The sequence below is a fragment of the Amblyomma maculatum genome, chromosome 1 (assembly GCF_055883805.1).
Source record: "Amblyomma maculatum isolate TAMU_Amacu chromosome 1, ASM5588380v1, whole genome shotgun sequence".
Lineage (NCBI taxonomy): Eukaryota > Metazoa > Arthropoda > Arachnida > Ixodida > Ixodidae > Amblyomma > Amblyomma maculatum.
This window is the reverse complement of record NC_139344.1, coordinates 304,709,291-304,733,088: the sequence shown is the minus strand read 5'-3', so window position 1 is coordinate 304,733,088 and position 23,798 is coordinate 304,709,291. Positions and strand designations below refer to the sequence as shown.

At 47.3% G+C, this 23,798-nt stretch overlaps 1 protein-coding gene across 3 annotated transcripts in view; it reads right to left on the bottom strand.

The window, feature by feature from the left end:
• Positions 1 to 23,798, bottom strand: part of LOC146206981 (uncharacterized) — a 93,010-nt gene that overhangs the window by 59,968 nt on the left and 9,244 nt on the right. Inside the window, exon 1 of one of the 3 annotated variants that reach the window (XM_084590334.1) lies at positions 13,415 to 13,546. The exons of the other annotated variants lie outside the window; for them this stretch is intronic. The gene's annotated coding sequence lies outside the window, so the exon portion shown is untranslated. Of the gene's footprint in view, positions 1 to 13,414; positions 13,547 to 23,798 lie in introns of those variants that run through there. 3 annotated transcript variants of the gene reach the window in all.

Sequence of the window (23,798 nt, the reverse complement as noted above, 5' to 3'; positions counted from 1 at the left end):
GCTCGATTCCACACCCACCTATCCCTTTGGCGATACTATCGCCAGCCTTCACATCAGCGCCATAACACCTATTCCTGTCGCCACTCCATCATCTCTCGAAGTTTTCCACCTGTCCATCGACGCTGGCCTGACGCCCTTACAACGAGCCCAGCTTGTCGCCATCCTACAACGTTTCGCGGCTTCGTTCGACTCCCAGCAACATTCGTTGGGGCGCACAACTACCGTTACTCACCGTATTGATACCGGCACCCATTCCCCTTTGCGCCAGCGTCCGTACCGTGTTTCAGCCGCCGAGCGCCGCATTATTGACGAACAGGTGACCGACATGCTCCAGCGCAACGTAATCCAACCGTCACACAGCCCTTGGGCGTCTCCGGTCGTCCTGGTCAAGAAAAAAGACGGTTCCATCCGATTCTGTATAGATTACCACCGACTGAACAAGATCACGCGCAAGGACGTTTATCCTCTACCTCGTATCGACGACGCCCTTGACTGCCTGCAGGGAGCTCAGTTCTTTTCTTCAATAGACCTGCGTTCCGGCTACTGGCAGGTGCCGATGGCAGAGGCCGATCGCCCAAAAACCGCTTTCGTCACACCCGATGGGCTCTATGAGTTTAATGTCATGCCATTCGGACTGTGCAATGCCCCTGCCACATTCGAACGCATGATGGACAACCTACTCAAAGGGCTCAAATGGCACACTTGCCTTTGTTACCTTGACGACGTTGTCATCTTTTCCCCAGATTTTCCATCTCACCTCCAGCGCCTTGAGACAGTTCTGCGATGCCTCACCGACGCTGGCCTCCAATTAAATTTAAAGAAGTGCCGTTTCGGAGCACGGCAGCTAACCATACTCGGACATGTCTCCAAGGATGGCGTTCTTCCCGATCCGGCAAAATTACGCGCTGTGGCAGAATTTCCCAAGCCAACTAATGTGAAAGAACTCCGCAGCTTCGTCGGCCTCTGCTCGTACTTCCGCCGCTTCGTTCGCAATTTCGCCACGATCATCAACCCTCTCACCAAGCTTCTGTCCAGCCACGATCTCTTAGCCTGGTCTCCGCACTGTGATGATGCCTTCGCGACACTCCGCCACCTTCTGACGACTCCGCCAATCCTGCGTCATTTCGACCCTTCTCCCACGGAAATCCACACTGATGCCAGCGGCGTCGGCCTCGGCGCAGTACTCGCTCAGCGGAAGTCTGGCTTTGATGAGTACGTTGTCGCTTACGCAAGTCGGACCCTAACAAAAGCTGAAGCAAACTATTCCGTCACCGAGAAAGAGTGTCTCGCTATTCTCTGGGCAATAGCAAAATTTCGCCCCTACTTGTATGGCCGTTCTTTTGATGTCGTCACCGATCATCACTCCCTCTGCTGGCTGTCTTCTTTGAAAGATCCTTCTGGTCGACTGGCCCGTTGGGCTCTGAAGCTCCAAGAATACGACATTAACGTCATCTATCGCTCTGGCCGTAAACATGCTGATGCTGATGCTCTCTCACGTTCTCCCTTGCCGTCTGAAGCCACTCCTGCTATATCCGTTCTACATCCCACCGACATGCCCACCGATATGACTTCCGAGCAACGCAAAAACGCATGAATCGCCTCACTCCTTGATTTTTTATCTGGTCGCGCTTCAAGACCTCCTTGCCGCACTCTCCGTCGCCAGTCTCACCATTTCGCCATCAGAGACGAGCTCCTCTACCGTAGGAATTACCTTCCAGATGGTAGAAAGTGGCTGCTTGTAATTCCGACCCATCTACGCTCCGTGATTTGCTCCCATTACCACGACGATCCCCAATGTGCCCACGCCGGCTTATTGAAAACTTTCACTCGCCTGCGACAGCGGTACTACTGGCGTGGGATGTACCGTTATGTTCGTCGGTTCGTCCAGTCCTGCCAAGAGTGTCAGCGCCGAAAACACCCACCTCGCCAACCCACCGCTCCTATGCAGCCGCTGACCTGCCCAGCTCAGCCCTTTGAACGTGTTGGAATAGACCTATACGGCCCGCTTCCTAGCACATCAACAGGCAATCGCTGGATTATAGTTGCAATCGATCATCTCACACGCTACGCCGAAACGGCGCCTTTGACATCTGCTACAGCCCAAGACATTGCCTCCTTCATCCTCCATCACCTAATTCTTCGCCACGGGGCTCCCAAAGAATTGCTGAGTGACAGAGGTCCCGCTTTCCTTTCTGAAGTTGTCGAAGCTCTTCTAAAAGAATGCAAAATCGTTCACCGCGCTACCTCCGCGTACCATCCGCAAACAAATGGAATGGTTGAGCGTTTTAACCGCACCATGGGCGACATGCTAGCAATGTATGTCTCTTCCGACCACTCCAACTGGGACCGCGTTCTTCCATTCGTCACATTCGCTTATAACTCTGCCACACAAGCAACCACCGGTTTCTCACCATACTTACTCCTGTACGGTCGTGAGCCCTCTTGTACTATGGACACCATTCTCCCTTACCGACCGGATTCTTCCGAATTCACGACTGTTTCACAAGCTGCAACTTATGCCGAAGAATGCCGCCAGCTTGCCCGGTCCTTCACTTCTCACGCCCGGCAACAGCAGAAAACCACCCGAGATCAAACTGCACTTCTTCCTACTTACCGTACAGACTCTTTGGTCTGGCTATGGGTGCCTTCCTCCAGTCCCGGCCTTTCATCCAAACTTCTGAGCAAGTATCAGGGCCCCTACCGTATTGTCAAGAAAACATCCCCCGTCAACCACCTCATCGAACCCCTCACGCCATCCACTGACCACCGTCGCCGAAATCGTGAAATAGTACACAGTAACCGCCTGAAACCTTACTACGATCCGGCCATCGTCACATCGCCATGAGCCGCCAGGATGGCGTCTTTTCGCCCGGGGGAAGTTGTAAAACAGGTGTTGGGCTCTGATATGTTCAGCGCCTATTGCTGAAGAGAACGACGACAAGGATGTTCAACGCGCGTGACGGGCAGGAAGGAAAACGACAACGAAGCTCGCTTCGACGCTCGTACGTGTGCCGACACGTCTCACGACTGATCACAGAACGTTCTACTGACTGTTGACGACGTATCGCCCAGGTCAAGGTCTTCTACAACATTAGTTATTTTTATTAATTGATTGATCAATTATAAGCTCGAAATCTCAATTAGCATCATCAAGTATTGCTTTTACATTTTGAGCATTTTGATATCCTTGAACCCCCTTTTCTCCCTTTTTTATTTTTTCGAGTACTCCAAAATTAACGAATTGCACTATCGAAATTTTCTTAATTAGCATCATCTACCATTGGCTTTACATTGTAAGTATCCTAATACCAATCTGAAGTGAGCTCCTTCTCGCCGCGCTCCTTTCATCGGTGCTCGAAAAAGGGATCCACTTTTGCATCGCGGTACAAAACACGTTCGTGCTTTCGAAGCCATGACAAGCTCTTCCCGTATAATACTACATATCACTTTAATAAATAAAAATTCAAGCCCCACAGAAACGCGAGAACAAGATCCATTGTTAATAAAAAACAGCGCGAACAGGAAGACACAAGACAAGATAAAAGGAAGCTACAGAACAAGCGCTGACTCACAACTCAGCCTTCTTTAATTCAAGGCCCAGTCAAAAACAAATGCGATGAAAACGAACTTTCACTCAAATCACCCCTGGGTTCATCTGCTAAACGAAAAGTCACTAAAAAATAAAGAGCAAGATAAGTCTTGCTGACGCACTTAATGTCTCTTGAAATAAAATATGCTTCAACCAGTTCTCTCGTCAACTTTTCTTTGTGCCGATACAAAATTCTAACCTGGTCAAAAAAGCGAAAGCTTTGTTTTCGTCACATTTGTTTTTGTCGGGGCCTTGGATTAAAGGCTGAGAATTGTGAGTTAGCGCTTGTCCTATAGCTTCCTTTTATGTTGTCTTGTGTCTTCCTGTTAGCGCTGTTTTTTTATTAACAATGGATGCTTACCAACTCGCCCAACAGAGTATCTTGATGAGAACAAGAGATACGGAGTGAAACAGAACGCACGTGGGCGCAACAACAAGCAAAGGCAACTGCGCCTGGCGGCCCGGCCGCGCGTCGCGTCTGCGGCCATCCGTGGCACATGGATGGATGGAATAAAGGAGCGTCCCCTTTAAAACGGGGTGGTAGCAGTAGCTATCATGCTCATTTTTATGCGAAGCATATTGCTAGAGGTAAACCACAGCCCTTCGTGACGGTTACATGCCGTGCAAAGAATGTGGAATGCTACGTCACACCACGTGATACGCTGACGTCACGACAGAGAAGAGACGGGGGTCCAGCTCGCGCCGTCGGCTGTGGTTGCACGCCGTGCGGACCACGTGGTATGGTGACGTCACACCACGTGATACGCTGAGGTCACGACAGAGGAGAGACGGGGGACCGGCTCGCGCCGTCGGCTGCGGTTGCACGCCGTGCGGACCACGTGGCATGGTGACGTCACACCACGTGATACGCTGACGTCACGACAGAGGAGAGACGGGGGACCGGCTCGCGCCGTCGGCTGCGGTTGCACGCCGTGCGGACCACGTGGCATGGTGACGTCACACCACGTGATACGCTGACGTCACGACAGAGGAGAGACGGGGACCGGCTTGCGCCGTCGGCTGCGGTTGCACGCTGTGCGGACCACGTGGTATAGCGCAGGTTTATATATAAAGGGAAGACGATTGCGCTCGCCTCCAGTAGACCCTCACAAACGGTGGCGATGCCTCCAGGGAGTGCAGCCGATCGGTGGAATGAAAAGCGAAGGCTGCGGCGTGCTGCAGAGAGCCCAGAAGAGCGGGAAGAACGTTTGGCCAAGGAGCGTGCCCGGCATGCGGCTCGGCGACAACGATGCTCCACTGATACGAGCAACGTAAAAGCACGTGTAATCAAGGAAAGAAAAGTTTAGCCAAGTGTAACCATCGAAAGCCGAGTTTAGCAATCAATATGCTTCGCATCTGACCAGGCTTAACCAAGCTAAGCCTCAGCCATTTTCTCCCTATATCTTAATTATTGATTTAGATTGGTTAACTAAACCACCATTCTATTTATTAAATTTTTTGTTTCTACATTACTAACATTATGCCACTTCTCTGCTTTTAAGCCACCAATCTTCCACACCAGCCGCGCTGCAGCGCCTCTAGCGGCTCCGCGAATTTACATCGCGGTTTCGCACTCTCCCAAGCAAGGCGCGTATACCCTCGCCCGTCACACTACCCCCTACAGCCACCATACGTATAGCAAAGCTCAGGGGCGCGCATCGAGGCACCCTATAGCATAACCCGTAGCGCATAACCAGTAGCAAAGAGTTGACAGTTGACAGCCGTGTGTTGCGGACGCGCGTTCCATCGCTCCTCCGATTGCACGTGGCTACCGGAAACGGACGGACTGGCAACAGCGGGATCTTCCGAAAGCGTCAAATAGATGCGTTCTTTCTTTTATTAACTTTATTTCATTTTCAGCTAGTTAGGTTAGGTGCAGCCTAAAGAATAGGTTTAGCTCTTTGTCGGCCTGGTTTTTCGTGCCGGCAGCTAGGTTTTCTCGGCGTTCATTTTTTAACTATTTTAGTTAGATAAATATTCTTTTTTTCTAGGCTATTGGCATTCGCAGAATTGATTTTAACGCGTGTTTGCTAGTCATTTTTCTGTCTTCCTTTTTCAGTTTGTATATTCTGAGAATTCGTAGTAGAAACAGTGCAGTTGATACATGCTTAAGATGTGCAATCAAAAGAAGGTAAAGTGTACTCAGTGTGAGGCGCAGGTTAATCTCAAGGAAACGCGTTTTGACTCTGTAGATGAAGCGGAAGGCAGTGACGTTTTGTGTCGGTGTTGCGTGCTAAGCGCGCGCCTAGATAGATTTGAACGAGAAAAGGGCAGTTTAGTGTCTCGTGTGAATGATTTAGAAAATGAAACAGGTGTTTTAAGGGCAGAAGATTAGAAACTGCTAGGACAGCTTCCCCTAATGGAAAAACAAATGGCCGACTTTGTCCTTTGAACCAACGAGGACGGACATTCAAGTGCGGGCCACGTGGCTGGGGCCAGCACTGGCATGGAAGGCATAAGCAAAGTAGGCCAGGCGGATCCGAACCGACAGAGTTATTTAGAAGCAGCTACTAAGAAGTCGGAAAAAAAGGAAGACGTAAGGAAGAATGAAAATCCGAGAGAGAAGGACACAGATAACCGAAAGCAGGAGCCAACAGTGGGGAGAGGGAGAGAGAAGGCCCAGCTGCTTATTGCCGGAGATTCTAACATGAGCAGGTGCAAGCGAGATATCTTGAAACGTGTAAGGGGTGATAAGAGAGTGTTAGTTGGAAGCTTACCAGGGATGACAATGAGGGCATTGCTGAAAGAGAGTAAAAATAGGCTGTTGAAAAATTCCGCAGAGCGCAATATGGTGATAGTAGCCGCGGGGCTAAACGATGTCATAAATGGTGAAGCTGCAGTAGTGGTTTAAAGTTTACCTAAGGGAGTTGACAATATCAGGGAGATAACACAGCAAGCGCAGATAGTTGTATGCGCAGTACTTGATGTGCTAGAATTGAACAGTAAGCTGGAAAAAGACGTGGAGACAGTTAATCAGGACATAAGAAAGTTAAGCCTGGAGAAGCGTTTCGAAGTGGTTGAGGTAAACAGGGAGGTGCATAAAGCAGGTTTTGGCAGGGCTTTTCAGCGAGATGGCATTCATTTTAACAGAAGGGTGGAGCAGAGATCGGCTTTCGCATTGGCAGGCAGGGCTATAGCTTTTTTAGGGGGTCCGCGAGGACTCCGTGCAGAGAGGTAGTTAGATGGGAAGCAGAAGAAAGCGTAATAACGGAGGCTCAGCCCCAAAAAATGGCAAAGAGGAGGTCGAGAAAGAAAAGTACAAAAAAGAGATTTAACACTATGATCAGCTACATAAACATGCAAGGAGGTAAAAAGAGAGCGAAATGTTTAGAGATATAAAAGCAGCTTAAAGATGACGAAGTAGGTGTGTACGCTCTTTGCGAGACTCATCTCAGGGATCTAGAAGATCCGCCGTTTAGTGAAGGCTACGTCTGGGAAGGGTGCAACAGAACGAGAGTTGGAAAAAAGGGCGGAGGGGTAGGTATGTGATACACCACGGAACAAACTGGCAAAGAATAAAATCATCTTGTAAAGAACATATCTGGGTATCAGGAACATTTCCGGCATAAGGACATGCCTAGGGGTAGTTTATTTAGGAACAGGACACCAATGCAGGCAAGAAAACAAGGATCTTGTTGAATGTCTCAGTGACGATATAAGCCCGTTTGGACACGGGGACGATATTATTCTGCTGGGGGACATGAACGGCCACAACGACGATCTGGATGGTTACGCGGATTTTAACGGGAAGCTAATGCTAGATTTTCCTTGAGCGACACGACCTAGTTATAGTAAATAGAGAAACAAAATGCGGAGGACAAATCACGTGGCAATTCCGCAACAGGCAGACGACCATTGACTACTGTCTAATGTCTCAAGGAATTTATAGGAAAGTCACGAAAATGGAAATACATGAAGAAGGGGTGTGTAGTCGGCGAAGTGATCATAAACGCATTAGTCTGCAGCTGGAGCCCTTGATGAAAAGAGAAATAGAACTTAGACAAAACGTAAACGCAAAAAAATGACAATCACAAAGCGCATATAGCAGCAGACATAGAGGAAGAGAAAAGCCCTATGAAAGACTGGGATTATGAACAGGTTGAACTACTCACAAGGAGGAAAATTAAAGACTTTAAAGTAGCAAACCGCTGGAATGGAAAGAGGAAGCCACGCAGCTGGTGGAATAAGGAAATAAGGGAAGCCAGTGAACAACGATGGGCTGCTTCAAGGGAACACCGAGAGGCAAAGAAACCACAGGTATCTCAGAAGGAAATCGATTAAAAATGGAAATCATATTGACATATTGACATATTGAACGTGCAGCGGTGGCGTAGCGGTAGAACATCCGCCTCGCATGCAAGAGGACCGGGGCTCAAATCCCGGTGCCGCGCAATTCTCCACCGGTAAAAAAAAAAAAAGAAAAAGATCCGCGTGTCGATGGAATTGCATACACAGGTTTGGGGTGCGACCTGATGCCGGTGAACACCTCCGGCAACGCACTCCCTCACCAGAACAGGAGTTCGCCACCCTGGTGCCGTAATTGGCCGCAGCCTCCTATGATAAGCTCCATAAAACCCCGGCCCTCAGTCACCAGCGGCTGCGGAACAACTGACCACGGCGGCGGTCAGAACTGTGACGCAGCAGGGGGTGCTAAGAAAGCCTGGCTCCGCTGGACAGGCCGCCATTGGAAACTGACCCTGGCAACGTTTAATGCTCAAACCCTAGCTAGTGAAGCTAGTTTAGCAGTGCTGTTAGAGGAACTAGAGGGCATGACATGGGATGTCATAGGGCTTAGTGAGGTTAGGAGGCCGAATGAGGCATATACCATCCTGAAGGATGGGCATGTACTGTGTTATCGAGGTTTACCAGAGAGGCGACAACTAGGAGTAGGTTTCCTTGTCAATAAGTATATAGCGGGCAATATAGATGAATTCTATAGTATTAATGAGAGGGTTGCAGGCATCGTAATTAGGCTTAATAAGCGGTATAAACTGAAGGTTGTACAGGCCTAGGCACCTACATGTAGTTATGATGACCAGGCAGTTGAAAACTTCTATGAAGATGTAGAATCGGCAATGCGAAAAGTAAAGACGCAGTATACTGTACTAATGGGCGACTTCAATGCCAAGGTACGGAAAAAACAGGCAGGAGACAAGGCAGTAGGTGACTATGGCATTGGTTCTAGGAATAGCAGGGGGGAGTTACTAGTTGAGTTTGCAGAGCGCAATAACTTACGAATCATGAATACCTTCTTCAATAAACGGAAGAACCGGAAATGGACATGGAAAAGTCCTAACGGAGAGACTAAAAATGAAATCGACTTCATAATGTGTTCAACCCCCGCCATTATGCAAGATGTAGAGGTAATCGGGAAAGTGCGATGCAGTGACCACAGGATGGTGAGGTCCCGAATTAGCCTAAATCTGAAGAAGGAACGCAACAGATTAGTAAGAAAGAAACCCATCAACGAATTAGCGGTTAGGGGGAGGGCAGAAGAGTTCAGGATCTCGCTACAGAATAGGTATTCAGCTCTAACTGAGGATGGCGACATTACCCTGGAAGCAAGGAACAATAATTTTAGAGATATCATTACTGAGTGCGCGGTAGAAGTAGGCGGTAGGATAGTTAGAGAGGATACCGGTAAGCTGTCTAAGGAGACGAAAGATTTGATTAAGAAACGCCAGAGTATGAAAGCTTCCAATCCAGCAGACCAGATCGAATTGGCCGAGATATCAAAGCTAATCAATAAGCGCAAGGTGGCCGATATAAGGAAGTATAACATGGAGAAAATTGAGCATGCTGTAAAGAACGGGGGAAGCCTTAAAGCGGTAAAGAAGAAATTAGGCATAGGCAAAAACCAGATGTATGCGATAAGGTACAAGGCGGGCAACGTCATCACTAATATGGAAAAGATTGTCAAAGTAGCCGAGGAGTTCTATACAGATCTCTACAGTAGCCAAAGTAGTCGGGACCGTAATGAGATTGGCGGTAGGGAAAAACAGTCAGACATTCCACCAGTGACGAAGGACGAGGTCAAGAAAGCACTAGAAACTATGAAAAGGGGGAAATCAGCTGGAGAGGATCAGATAACTACAGATTTCCTGAAGGACGGGGGGGATATCGTGCTAGAAAAACTGGCCACCCTGTATACGCAGTGCCTGGTGTCATCGACGGTACCGGAACCATGGAAGAATGCAAACATTATCCTCATTCACAAGAAAGGGGACTCTAAGGACCTTAAAAATTACAGACCAATCAGCTTACTGTCTGTTACGTATAAGGTATTTACTATGGTAATCGCTAATAGAATCAGGACAACCTTAGACTGCAATCAAGCAAAGGATCAAGCAGGGTTTCGGAAACGGTACTCTTCTACCGATCATATTCATACCATCAATCAGGTGGTAGAAAAATGCTCGGAATAATACCAGCCCTTATACATAGCATTCATTGATTACGAAAAAGCATTTGACTCAGTTGAAACCTCGGCGGTGATGCAGGCATTGCGAAATCATGGGGTAGACGAGCCGTACGTGAAAGTGCTGGACGATATATATAGTGGCTGCACAGCAACCACAGTTCTGTATAAAGCAAGTAATAAAATTCCCATAAAGAAAGGTGTTAGGCAAGGAGACACAATCTCCCCAGTACTATTCACAGCTTGTTTAGAGGAAGTATTCAGAGACTTGGAATGGGAGCAGTTAGGGATAAGGGTAGATGGAGAATACCTCAGTAATCTGCGATTTGCTGATGACATTGCCTTGCTAAGCAGTTCGGGGGATGAACTGCAAATAATGATTGATGACCTAGACAGGAAAAGTAGAAAGGTAGGCTTGAAAATCAATATGCAGAAGACTAAGATAATGTTCAACAGCCTCGGGAAGGAACAGCAGTTTACATTAGGTAGCAAAATACTGGAAATAGTAGGCGAATATGTCTACTTAGGACAGGTAGTAACCGCAGATCCGGACCATGAAAAAGAAATAACAAGAAGAATAAGATTGGGATGGAGCGCATTTGGCAAGTACTCGCAGATTATGACTAGCAGCTTACCGGTATCGCTCAAGAGGAAAGTATACAACAGTTGCATCTTGCCTGTACTCACCTATGGGGCTGAAACGTGGAGGCTAACCAAGAGAGTGCTACTTAAGTTGAGGACAACCCAGAGGGCTATGGAACGAAAAATGGTAGGGGTAACATTAAGAGATAGAAAGCGTGCAGAGTGGGTCAGAGAAATAACTCAAGTTACCGACATTCTAGTAGAAATTAAGAAGAAGAAATGGACATGGGCAGGACATGTAGTGCGAAGAGAGGATAACCGATGGTCGCTGAGGGTAACAAACTGGATTCCAAGGGAAGGAAAGCGTAGCAGGGGGCGGCAGAAAGTTAGGTGGGCGGATGAGATTAAGAAGTTCGCAGGGGTCAAGTGGATGCAGCTAGCACAGAATCGGGTTAAGTGGAGAAATATGGGAGAGGCCTTCACCCTGCAGTGGGTATAATCAGCCTGATGATGATATTGACAAAAGAAACTTGATGTACAGGCTCTCGTCCAAAGTAAAATAAAGCAGTCCACCGATCGCTGGATGGCTGACATACACGATGCCTTAGAGGCGGACCAGGAAAATTTTGGAACCATATAAGCTGGCTAGGTAAAGAGAATCAAAGAAAGCAGGACCGGATTCAAGATAACGAGGGAAATTGTTTAATGGGAGACACCGCAGTGAACTACATTGTATCAGTTATCGCCGAGTCATTTAAAAGTGACGATAGGGTAATCTCCGAAATCAGGAAGCAAAACAAGATAGCAGAATACAAAGCAGCTTAGATCTGACCAATCTAAACTGGAAAAAGGCAAAAAAAAATTGGCAGAGGCTTAGCTGGTTAAGCCCGGAACGTTGCGAAAGCAATACCCATGGCTAAGCCCAGGTTCAGCTAATGTGTAGCTGGTGGCGATACTGTGGTGTGCACCGCCTCTTTTCACAGACGATACGAGTCGGTCGCCTACTTATACAACTATATGACGTCACAAAACCTGTGGCACTCCTCGTGGAGAGACCGGTAGTTAGGCCGCCGCTTCATGTGCGCCGCCGCCCCTCGCGAACGGCTCAAGTTGGCCGCCCAGCTCTTCGGCGTGACGTCACAACACCTGTGGCGCTCCTCGTGGAGAGACCGGGAGTTAGGCCGCCGCTTCCTGTGCACCGCCGCCCCTCAAGAACAGCTCAAGTTGGTCGCCCAGCTCTTCAGCGTGACGTCACAGCGGCTGTGGCGCTCCTCGTGGAGAGACCGGGAGTTAGGCCGCCGCTTCCTGTGCACCGTCGCCCCTCGCGAACGGCTCAAGTTGGTCGCCCAGCTCTTCGGCGTGACGTCACACGGGGTTACGCAAAAGGTCATTTCATGTGCACCGCCGCGCTACGCGAACGGCTGAAAAGTGATCTTAGTATTGCTTTCGCAATAAAAAATAAAACGCCGCTCGCTCTAAGCTGCCGGCTCAGAGCTGAAATTGAGTGCAGCTATGTGTTTATCTTTGATCTAGAGCGAAACCGCCCGTTAGGCTACTGTTTTCGGCAGCTGTGTAAGTAAGAACTGCACGTGCGTACGTCAAGCAACGAAAGGTGAGGACGATAAACTAAAGTTTACTTAAAACGTTTGCTATCTCAATAAAATCAGCCATTCACTTTCAAGAGAAAACAGTAATACACGTCATTTGAGGCATATTTATAATTTCTAAGCAGCCGACAATAGCAGTTCGGTCATGCACCGCGCGTTCTTGATTTGATAGATCGCCTAATTCAGATATGCAAAGTCCCCACTGCCCCCAACAGGCAAAAGCTCTGGCTCGAGAGCTGCAAGCACATAAATCAAAGGCTATTACCAGTTCAGCAGTGAAACGAGGTTAGCGTGCCTTCTGATATCTGCACCTAATGACAGACATAAGCTCCTGCCGCCGCGGTGTAATTCGAACGTTTCTGCAGTCCCAGCTTCGGCCTTCTGTGGGACTTTCCAGTACGTGGACTGTATTTCCAAACATTACGAGTGTGATTTATCAGCTAAACGGTGCGTAAAAAGCAAAAACCAGCTTAGGATCAACTTACAAAATCACATGCATGCATTGAACGCAAACCCCAACGGCCTATGCACTGCCGGCTCAAGGTGCCCATCGAAATGACTTTTTGTGCCTCAGAGGGGTTGTTTACGCTGCCTATATCCGTGTTGCGGTTTCGTGTATTCACTTGCTTCAGCTCAGCTGCGTGTAAAGCTTCCGTAGAGCTCTACGAATTCGCGCGACTCTCGCCTGGCTATAATCGGCTGGCAGCGCGCCTAGACTTCGCCTCCAATTGCTGCATGACGTATGATGCCTGACGTTGGATTATATATTGCCTTTTTTTACGTCGTTACAGCCCTAGATGAATTTTCAGTGCCTTAAATTCGTTGTAATTCATATATAATAGAAATTAAAGCGCTGGATTCATACTAACTTCATGCATTCGAATGCAGACGCCGGGGATTTGTACTACCCAGCAGACGCCTACGGGGCGCTTTCGCGGCGCCTCCTGGGCAGCGCAAGGCTCCTATGCCGCTGCGAGACGGGCACGTTTAGCGTCCAAGTCAACTGCGAGTGACTGCAATTAAGTGTACTTGATTGGACTGGATTGGTTTGTATTGGATTATATTAGACTGGATTTCATTATATTACTCTGGATTGGAGGGGAGTAGGCAACCCAGAGCAAGGCACACATGATTTCGCGACGTATATCCTGGCCTAGTTGAGCTAAGCCACGGCGAATTTTTATCATCCCAAGAACGAGAGCGAGGGAGCATACTTACGTAAGCCAGCTTGCACTCGCTGCCGGAAAGCAGCGGCCATCGACGGCCGATGGTAGCGCCGCAGCTCAGCCCTGAGCTTGCTCCGTCGTTCTGCCGGCCAGCGGGGCAGCTCGGTTACATTTGGCAAAGATGGTACAAAGGGGCCGAATTACGTATCGCTCACAGTCACAAATCGGTCACAATGCCCTGCTCCTATTGGTCTGCCCTGATCGACAGACATGTTGAATTCGCGTCACTACCGGCTCACCGGTAAGTGCGTTTTACTTCATGAACACGACTAAAGTGACGACGTTGCACACGCGCTGAATTGTGACTGAAACTGTGGACGAAACGTAATAGTCTCAAACCGCTCAAAAAATTCATGATCGAAAATGGCGGCTGTTTGTTTGCCTCGAGAAATGCAAACTGAGGCAGTGCCGTCGACGTGATCTGCGGCGAAGGAAGGCGCACAAGACTCGTTTGACTTGCCGGGTGAGCCATCCGCGCTGTTAAACTGGGGAACCTGCTGAAGGAGGAGTAGCCCTGCGACGATTGCTGACAAACTCGCCGATGAACGGAGGCTTGCTGGCAAATGCGCCGTCACTGCGGTGGCATGAGCGCCGCGTGGTTTCGCTACCGGAGGCTTTCAACTTCTGTTGGGATCGTAATATCGTTGGCATCCCACCGCCGTCGGTCAGCAAGTGCGTGCACCGGTAGCGGAAGCCATCGGGCTGATTGTCGTCAGGGTGCCGTGGGGCGACACTCAAACAAGTTGCAAGGCAAGGGGATCAACGTTGTGAAAACCGCAAAAGTGAGTAGACTTCGTCATCATCATAAGCCTGACTATACCCACTGCAGGGCGAAGGCCTCTTCCATATTTCTCCAATTAACCCGGTTCTGTGCTAGCTGCATCCACTTGACCCCTGCGAACTTCGTAACCTCATCCGCCCACCTAACTTTTTGCCGCCCCCGCTACGCTTTCCTTCCCTTGGAATCCAGTTTGTTACCCTAAGCGACTATCGGTTATCCTCTCTTCGACAACATGTCCTGCCCATGCCCATTTCTTCTTGATTTCCACTACAATGTCAGTAACTTGAGCATTTTTATGACCCGCTCTGCACGCTTCCTATCTCTTAATGTTACCCCTATCATTTTTCGTTCCATAGCCCTCTGCGTTGTCCTCGACTTAAGCAGAACCCTCTTGGTTAGCATCCATGTTTCAGCTTCATAGGTGAGTACAGGTAAAATGCAACTGTAGTATACTTTCCTCTTGAGCGATACCGGTAAGCTGCTAGTCATAATCTGCGAGTGCTTGCCAAATGCGCTCTTATTATCTTATTCTTCTTGTTATTTCATTTTCATAGTCGAGTAGACATATTCGCCTACTACGTCCAGTGCTTCGCCACCTAACGTAAACTGCTGTTCCTTCCCAAGGCTGTTGAACGTTACCTTAGTCTTCTGCATATTGATTTTCAAGCCTACCTTTCTACATTTCCTGTCTAGGTAACCAATCATTCTTTGCAGTTAATCTCCTGAGTTACTTGGCAAGGCAATGTCATCAGCAAATCGCAGATTACTGAGGTATTCTCCATCTACCCTTATCCCTAACTGCTTTCATTCAAAATCTCTGAATACTTCTTCTAAGCAAGCTGTGAATAGTACTGGGGTAATCGTGTCTCCTTGCCTAACACATTTCTTTATGGGAATTTTGTTACTTTTTTTATGCAGAACTATCTATATATTGTCACGTAGTGGTGACGAGGTCGACGACACAATTGAAGGGTCGATGATTGCACTAAAGAAACTGTTTATTTGGGCTGACTTGCGCCCGCAAAAGAACTAAGCAACTTGGCGGCGGCGATAGAAACAAACGTGCTCGTCGATCGTCGAACAAAGAATGCTCGTCACACTCGGCAACGCTCAATTTAAAGGCTGCACAGAACAATCTAGATAACGTCGCAAACAGCTACCAGCACGGGTTGGAACATTGTGGAAAGACACCCAAGTGGCCGGAACCTTCGAGACAGATCTCGGTGCATCTTGCGCTACAACCAAACTGATAAAGGTGTGACTCGCGACATCGAGCATTAACAAACAAAGATTACGGAACTGATACGCGGTCCAGAATCAGAGTGATAAGCCTGTATGCCGGTGGCTGTAAAAAAACAACAAATACTGTTTTGAAGGTTTCGAGGCAATATATCTTCCACCACTTTCACGTATGGCTCGTCTACCCCCTGATTTCGCAATGTCGAGGTTTCTACTGAGTCAAATGCTTTTTCGTAATCAATGAATGCTATGTATAAGGGCTGGTTATATTCCGAACATTTTTCCATCATCTGGTTGATGGTATGGATATGATAGATAGTAGAGTACCATTTCCGAAACCCTGCTCGATCCTTTGTTTGACTGCAGTTGAAGGTTGTCCTGATTCTATAAGCGATTACCTCAGTAAATACCTCGTACGTAAAAGACAGTAAGCTGATTGGTCTGTAATTTTTAATGTCCTTAGCATCCCCTTTTTTATGGATGAGGATAATGTTTGCGTTCTTCCATGGTTTACAGGGTAACCAGTTTTTCTAGCACGATATCCCCCCCCCCCCCCCCCGCTTTCCCTTTTTTCATAGATTCTAATGTTTTCTTTACCTCGTCCTTCTTCACTGGTGGAACTTCTGACTGTTTTTCCGTACCGCCAATCTCATTACGGTCCTGACTACTTTGGCTACTGTAGAGATCTGTATAGAATTCCTCGGCTACTTTGACTTCCAGTGCTTCGCCACCTAACGTACACTGCTGTTCCTTCCCGAGGCTGTTGAACATTACCTTAGTCTTCTGCATATTGATTTTCAAGCCCACCTTTCTACATTTCCTGTCTAGGTCACCAATCATTATTTGCGGTTAATCTCCTGAGTTACTTAGCAAGGCAATGTTATCAGCAAATCGCAGATTACTGAGTTATTTTCCATCCACCCTTATCCGTAACTGCTCCCATTCCTGGCTCCGCTCCCATCCGTGATGACGTTGCCCGCCTTGACCCTTATCGCATACATCTGGTTTTTCCCTATGCCCAATTTTGTATTTACCGCTTTAAGGCTTACCCCGTTCTTTATAGCATGCTCAATTTTCTCCATGTTATACTTCCTTATATCGGCCACCTTGCGCTTATTGATTAGCTTTGATATCTCGGCCAATTCGATCTGGTCTGTTGGATTGGAAGCTTTCATACTCTGGCGTTTCTTAATCAAATCTTTCGTCTCCTTAGACAGCTTGCCGGTATCCTCTCTAACTATCCTACCGCCTACTTCTACCGCGCACTCAGTAATGATATCTCTGAAATTATTATTCCTTGCCTCTAGGGTAATCTCGCCATCCTCGGTTAGAGCTGAAAACCTATTCTGTATCGAGATCCTGAACTCTTCTGCCCTCCCCCTCACTGCTAATTCGTTGATGGGATTCTTTCTTACTAATCTGTTGCGTTCCTTCTTCAGATTTAGGCTAATTCGGGACCTCACCATCCTGTGGTCACTGCATCGCACTTTCCCGATTACCTCTACATCTTGCACAATGGCGGGGGTTGAACACATTATGAAGTCAATTTCATTGTTAGTGTCCCCGTTAGGACTTTTCCATGTCCATTTGCGGTTCTTCCGTTTGCTGAAGAAGGTATTCATGATTCGTAAGGTATCGCGCTCTGCAAACTCAACTAGTAACTCCCCCCTCCTATTCCTAGAACCAATGCCATAGTCACCTACTGTCTTGTCCACTGCCTGTTTTTTCCCTACCTTGGCATTGAAATCGCCCATTAGTACAGTATACTGCGTCTTTACTTTTCGCATTGCCGATTCTACATCTTTATAGAAGCTTTCAACTGCCTGGTCATCATAATTACATGTAGGTGCATAGGCCTGTACAACCTTCAGTTTATACCGCTTATTAGGCCTAATTACGATGCCTGCAACCCTCTCATTAATACTATAGAATTCACCTATATTACCCGCTATATACTTATTGACAAGGAAACCTACTCCTAGTTGTCGCCTCTCTGGTAAGCCTCGATAACACAGTACATGCCCATCCTTCAGTGCAGTATATGCCTCATTCGGCCTCCTAACCTCACTAAGCCCTATGACATCCCATTTCATGCCCTCTAGTTCCTCTAACAGCACTGCTAAGCTAGCTTCCCTAGCTATGGTTCTAGCATTAAATGTTGCCAGGGTCAGTTTCCAATGGCGGCCTGTCCAGCGGAGCCAGGCTTTCTTAGCACCCCCTGCTGCGTCACAGGTCTGACCGCCGCCGTGGTCAGTTGTTCCGCAGCCGCTGGTGACTGAGGGCCGGGGTTTTATGGAGCTTATCATAGGAGGTTGCGGCCAATTACTGCACCAGGGTGGCCAACTCCTGTTCTGGTGAGGGAGTGCGTTGCCGGAGGTGTTCACCGAAATCAGGTCGGACCCCAAACCTGTTTATGCAATTCCATCGACACGCGGATTTTTTTTTCTTTTTTTTTTCATCCGGTGGATAATTGCGCGGCACCGGGATTTGAGCCCCGGTCCTTTTGCATGCGAGGCGGATGTTCTACCGCTACGCCACCGCTGCATATCTATCCATCTATCCATCTATCTATCCGTCTATCCGTCTATCTATCTATCTATCTATCTATCTATCTATCTATCTATCTATCTATCTATCTATCTATCTATCTATCTATCTATCTATCTATCTATCTATCTATCTATCTATCTATCTATCTATCTATCTATCTATCTATCTATCTATCTATCTATCTATCTATCTATCTATCTATCTATCTATCTATCTATCTATCTATCTATCTATCTATCTATCTATCTATCTATCTATCTATCTATCTATCTATCTATCTATCTATCTATCTATCTATCTATCTATCTATCTATCTATCTATCTATCTATCTATCTATCTATCTATCTATCTATCTATCTATCTATCTATCTATCTATCTATCTATCTATCTATCTATCTATCTATCTATCTATCTATCTATCTATCTATCTATCTATCTATCTATCTATCTATCTATCTATCTATCTATCTATCTATCTATCTATCTATCTATCTATCTATCTATCTATCTATCTATCTATCTATCTATCTATCTATCTATCTATCTATCTATCTATCTATCTATCTATCTATCTATCTATCAATGTAATGTAATGTAATGTAATGTAATGTAATCTTATCTATCTATCTATCTATCACTGCACGCCCGTGGCCTCCACTGCCTTCAATTAGATTGTTTTCGGCTACTAAAGACATCCACACAGGACCTCGATTTTAGACGACGCTTGAAATGCAGCAAGTAGCCGGGGAATCAGCTGTTTCTTTGCAAGCCGCCATGTGCACGCTTTGATGTCGTCAGCGTGCCCTGGCAGATTTATTTGGAGAACTAAGAACGCTTCTAGTTTTGCTTGATGTTATTGGGTTTTAAAAATAGTTCCTTGCAAACATAAAACTTTGTTCACTTTATTTATTGCACAGTTTCACAAAACGTCCTTTGTCGAGCTCGGCCACAGTCGTGGCTAGTGTAGCAACAGCCTCGACCACTGAACGGGCGCTTCAGAGGCGGAGTCATGCTAAAAGTCACTGCTAAATGGACGATTTTGTAATCCGTCACGATTGACGTCTGATGGTCACGTCATAACAACGTCAATTTCACGTCAGGCTCACAAATGTGTCAGTGAAATTGTGAGCGGTACGTAATTGGGCCCCAGATGTCAGAAACGATACCATGCCTCTCACCTTCACCACACCGGCGCACCTACCTGGCTGACCCAACACATTTGTTTTGAAATAATATATTTTTTCTTTTCCGTAGCGGCACACAAGGGCTGCTGACGCAGTTCTCTTATTCATTATTTATACTGAAATCTATAAAATTGAGTCTTTATCGTTGCGCATCGCACCTGTACTTTTCAAAAATGCCTTGGGTGAGCACCGGCGAATGTGGTCACCTCCGCCAGCTAACAATAATAAGCTGCTCGAGCGTCCCTTCTGTCCAATGTACCGCTTGCCACAGGCGAGGGGGATGTTGTACACCACAGCAACCTCACAATTAACTAGAGGTTTGGTGTGTTTTAATTTGCACATGGCCTCTTTTTGGCATCATTTACTAGGCTTCACATGAGTCCCAGCTTTACCGATGCTGAAAATACAACACGCACTTGTCGTCGACCTTCTTGAGACGGTGTGATGCTAGTAGGGCACAACGACAGGTCACTGCTGCGAAGTTGCGGTTTCTAGCTTTTAGCTGGCTTTCCACCCCAGAGGGCCACCACCATTCGCCTTCGTTGGGCATTGACGCTCGCACGACTTGGCAAGAACATATAGCGGAGGCAATGTTTTGCTATATCTCTTTTCACAAGCTTGGAATGGTACAGTTAAGAATTTGCTTCTTCGACCTTGGTTTGCAGTTCCAGCACACATCAATTAAGCGGATGTGGTCATGCGGGGTGAGTTAGCTTCATGCCGAACACGCTGCCAAAAATGTTTCAAAAACGTTATTAACAGCAATACCTATATCACAAGCGTCGATCAGTAACATTGATTACCACGAGGGCTCAATATCCAAAATCTTTTTGCACGCTTGCGTTGTAAAGGGACGTTTGAATACGATTGTCAGTCATAGATCACTTAAAAGTGGCGCTGAGGCAGATTCCTCTTTTTTGGATGAAATGGCGCTCATTATAAGTGACGAAAATGGATGAGAAATAAATGCTCACAGCTATGAAAAACTGTTGCTTGATAACCCTGTTTTGAAAGGCCAGCGTCTTGAATGAAATTCCTTACTGCGCAGAAAAGCTCAGGCATAGAATACTACATATCTTCCACATCATTTCTTTAGATGAAGCTTCAGACTGCGAAAAATATCTAATAGCACAATTTTTAACCAGAAACGGGTCTTATAGCGGAATATCTGTAAGGTGCAAGAACCCTTTTTCCCTCACAACGGCACAGATTGATTGCTGAAAAGAGTGAATTTTCATGTGCAGCATTTTCAAAGTAGGCTACAGTGTTGAACCTGCAGCTCATTCCATATGCCGCCATTAAAGTGCGTTGGCCGTTAACGCAACGATCAAGCACTCGGAAACAGGTTGAAATGTTAAGAATGACGTTACATTTTTCAAGGAAGTTCAGTAAGCAAAGGGAAGATATTGAGCGGAAATGAAAATTCTGGCAACTTCGAGTGGGGACGGAAGTCGAACCCAGGACTTCCGGGTTGCGAGACAGACAGGCTCGATAGTTCAGGGCGAATTAAGATATACATATATCTAATGAATGCGCGATGCGAGCGGGGCCCGACAACGGAATATTGTTTTGCTTCTAATTTAAGGCGATACTTAATTAAGCACCCCACTTAAAAGTATCTCCCACGCGATCAACCGCGATGATAGATTTTATCACGGCGATGACAACTTTCATAGCGTGTACACACGTAAATAGATGAAACGCCATAAAACAGGCGTTTGGTCGAAAATTTAAGGGAAACCTTGAAGACGTAGTAGATTTGTAATAAGGCAGTAATTACTCATTGACATTCACTCAAACGCGGCTACAAAGCGAAGCTCTACACCTTTCTCAGAAACTTCGCAGTTAAATAAAATTTCGTCCTGGGATCGAACTCGGAAGCACCGCCAGGCGTTTAGAGCTTTCCAGAAATCCTACGCTTCGTAAAGCTTATGTGCTTTAAGACAAAAATATTTACAAATACGGCTCTCAACAAGCACTGTATGCAGCATGCGCTTGGAACACCATGTTTAATTAATTAAATCTTACACATCACGCTCATCATATCCGCCTTCGCAATCTGGACCGATGATTTGGTAAAGTAAGTGCCACAAAACTATGCAGCACTGCACTATGTTAACAATTCCAGGCTTGAGCAGTAGCCAACATATTCTGTTACATGTACCTAAGCGCGAATGGGAGCGAACGTGAAAAAAATTGCCCACGATTACGTTACTCCGTAATGCGAAATTTGAGCGCAGCTCATCAGCGGTTTCACCTTTTCGATAAATTGAGGCAAAGATTTCGAGCAAGACACGTATGTACAATTACGGATAGCTTTTACAGGCAGACAATTACAGACAGACACTCCACTTACAGTTCTTGGCTGTCATGAAAGAAGCTTTGAGGTCGGAGAAATGAAGAGAGCAATTGAGTTATCGGGAGGTTGCGGGAGGCAGCGCGTGGGCCCATAGGAATGTTGCGCAACGAACAGATAGCAGCCACTGACTGATGCCGCTGACACCGCTAGTGAGTGAAGCGAGTGAGAGCGGGATGCACGCACCGTGATCCGCTGATAGCGAGCCGCGGTGTTTCGGCAACCGCAAAGCACCCTCACCGCCACGCATGAAAAGGGGGGGAGCCCCTCCTCTTTCTGCATGACGGCGACGGTGTTCTACGCAGCATGTCGTCTTGACTCGATAGCGGCGTCAGGTCGCTGCTAGCGCTGCCTCCGGTGACCCCCCCCCCCCCCCCTTATTTCTTTTCCTCGTGTTCTTCGGTTGCTGCGCGCGCTCCTGCCCCCATTGTTCACCCCTGAGTGTACCAGCCTCTTCCTGCGAGGTTCCGGTTTCCGAAGCGCCGGCTCGAACTGGAGGGATGAAAAGGGCGCGGAACGGGTTACGAGGCCGACGACGCCGACGCCGACGCGAAACCCAGGAACGGGCGCCAAAGAGCTGCGCTCTAAAAACGCGCGATGACGCGTCAATATTGTTTCAACTACTTTAATACGGACATCAAGACTGGAATACGACGGGGCTTGTTAACATGAGTTCAAACGGTGCTCTCTCGGTCATATTGCTTGCCGAACTGGGACGAGGGAATAAAATCTCCAGTGCTGAGATGTCTGCCGAATCTTGGTGGTCGCAGAGCTCTCTGGCGTGATCCGTATACCGACGTTTGCATCAAACAGACCCGACTTATGAAGGCACCGTAATTGCCGGCACTGAATTCGCTTGAATGTGTAGCAATTACCTCCTTGATAAAATCGGCATATCCAGCATCAATCTGTGATGTATATGAAGATTTAGAACACTTGATATGCTGATGCGTTTATAGCAAATCGCAGTACATTACGTTGCAACCCTGCATCTTGAACACGTACGGCGTGTCCTCGGCTGCACCCTACTAACTTTTCTTAAGGACACCGAATTCATAGACACGTTTTGAAACTCATATGTGTGTGACTTATTTCTTTCTTTTTTTAGTAACATTGTTTATTGCTCAGGGCATAAAGGAATATGTAAAACGGAAATTAAAAGAGCTATTAAATGAAAGAGAAAAAGTAGGCTGTTCTAATAAAGTTCAAGAGGGAACGATGATAAGGCCCTTGCTCCCATGGAACGTACGAAGATGGGTTGTTCGGCGAAAGGCCCACTGCCGTCAGGTGCCGATTTCTCGTCGGCTTCAGTGCAAGGCAAACCCACAACAAGTGAATATCTGCCTCATTATTTTGGGATTTGCAGACAGGACATCCTGGACCCTGATATAGATGTCGGTATTGAGGCCATGTTCGTGTTACAGTAGGTGTGAGGGCAACCCCGATCTAGATCCTTCGTAGCGCAACATCGTCTGCGCGGGTAAGACCACTGGGGAGGGTTACCGCACACGGTGGGAGCACGTGTGCGGCGGCGGAGGTGCTCCTTTCTTGTGAGAAGCAGGTTGGCACCATCCATACTGGGGAAGTCTGTCATTGATAAGGGTCGCCTGGCGGGTTGCAGAATATGCAGAGGTTTGCGAACTGAGTAAGTCACGTGGGACCCACTCGAACGGTTGGCGAGATGCGAGCCGCCAGACGATTTCTGGGCTGCGACTGACGCGTCGGAGCAGACGTGTTGCTTGAAGGGCGTTGGTGCGTATTACAATTTTGGCTGTAGCTAGTAAGGTTATTATGGAGCACAGAAAAAGAAGTAGGTTCTGCAAATCGATATCTGGATGTGCTATTAAGCACCGGCTTACAAGGACAATGAATTGCAGTGGTCGTTTCACATCCGTCAGTGCTGGCATCTACATATGCAGTTATTGAGCCTTGGGGCAGCTTGGTGTCTTGATCTGCGATCCTTTAACGAAGGGATGATGCCGCATAAGGATGTCGTTGGTCTATGAAGGTCAGTAGGCTTGTTTTCGCTCAGCTGAACAAAATTCCATGGGGGAAGAACCGGCGATAATATGGTGTGAGATGTAGCATAGGCTCGCGGTGAGTGCAAAACGGTCGCCTTAAGGCTACGAGCATCACGGCGCAGCTGTTCATCTAATGTGTTGATCAATTATCTTGTAATGCCACGAACGTTGTGATGCGGGGGAGACAAGGGATGGTTCTCATAGCCTCTCTATTTACTGCTTTCAGACGATCCTATTGAGCTT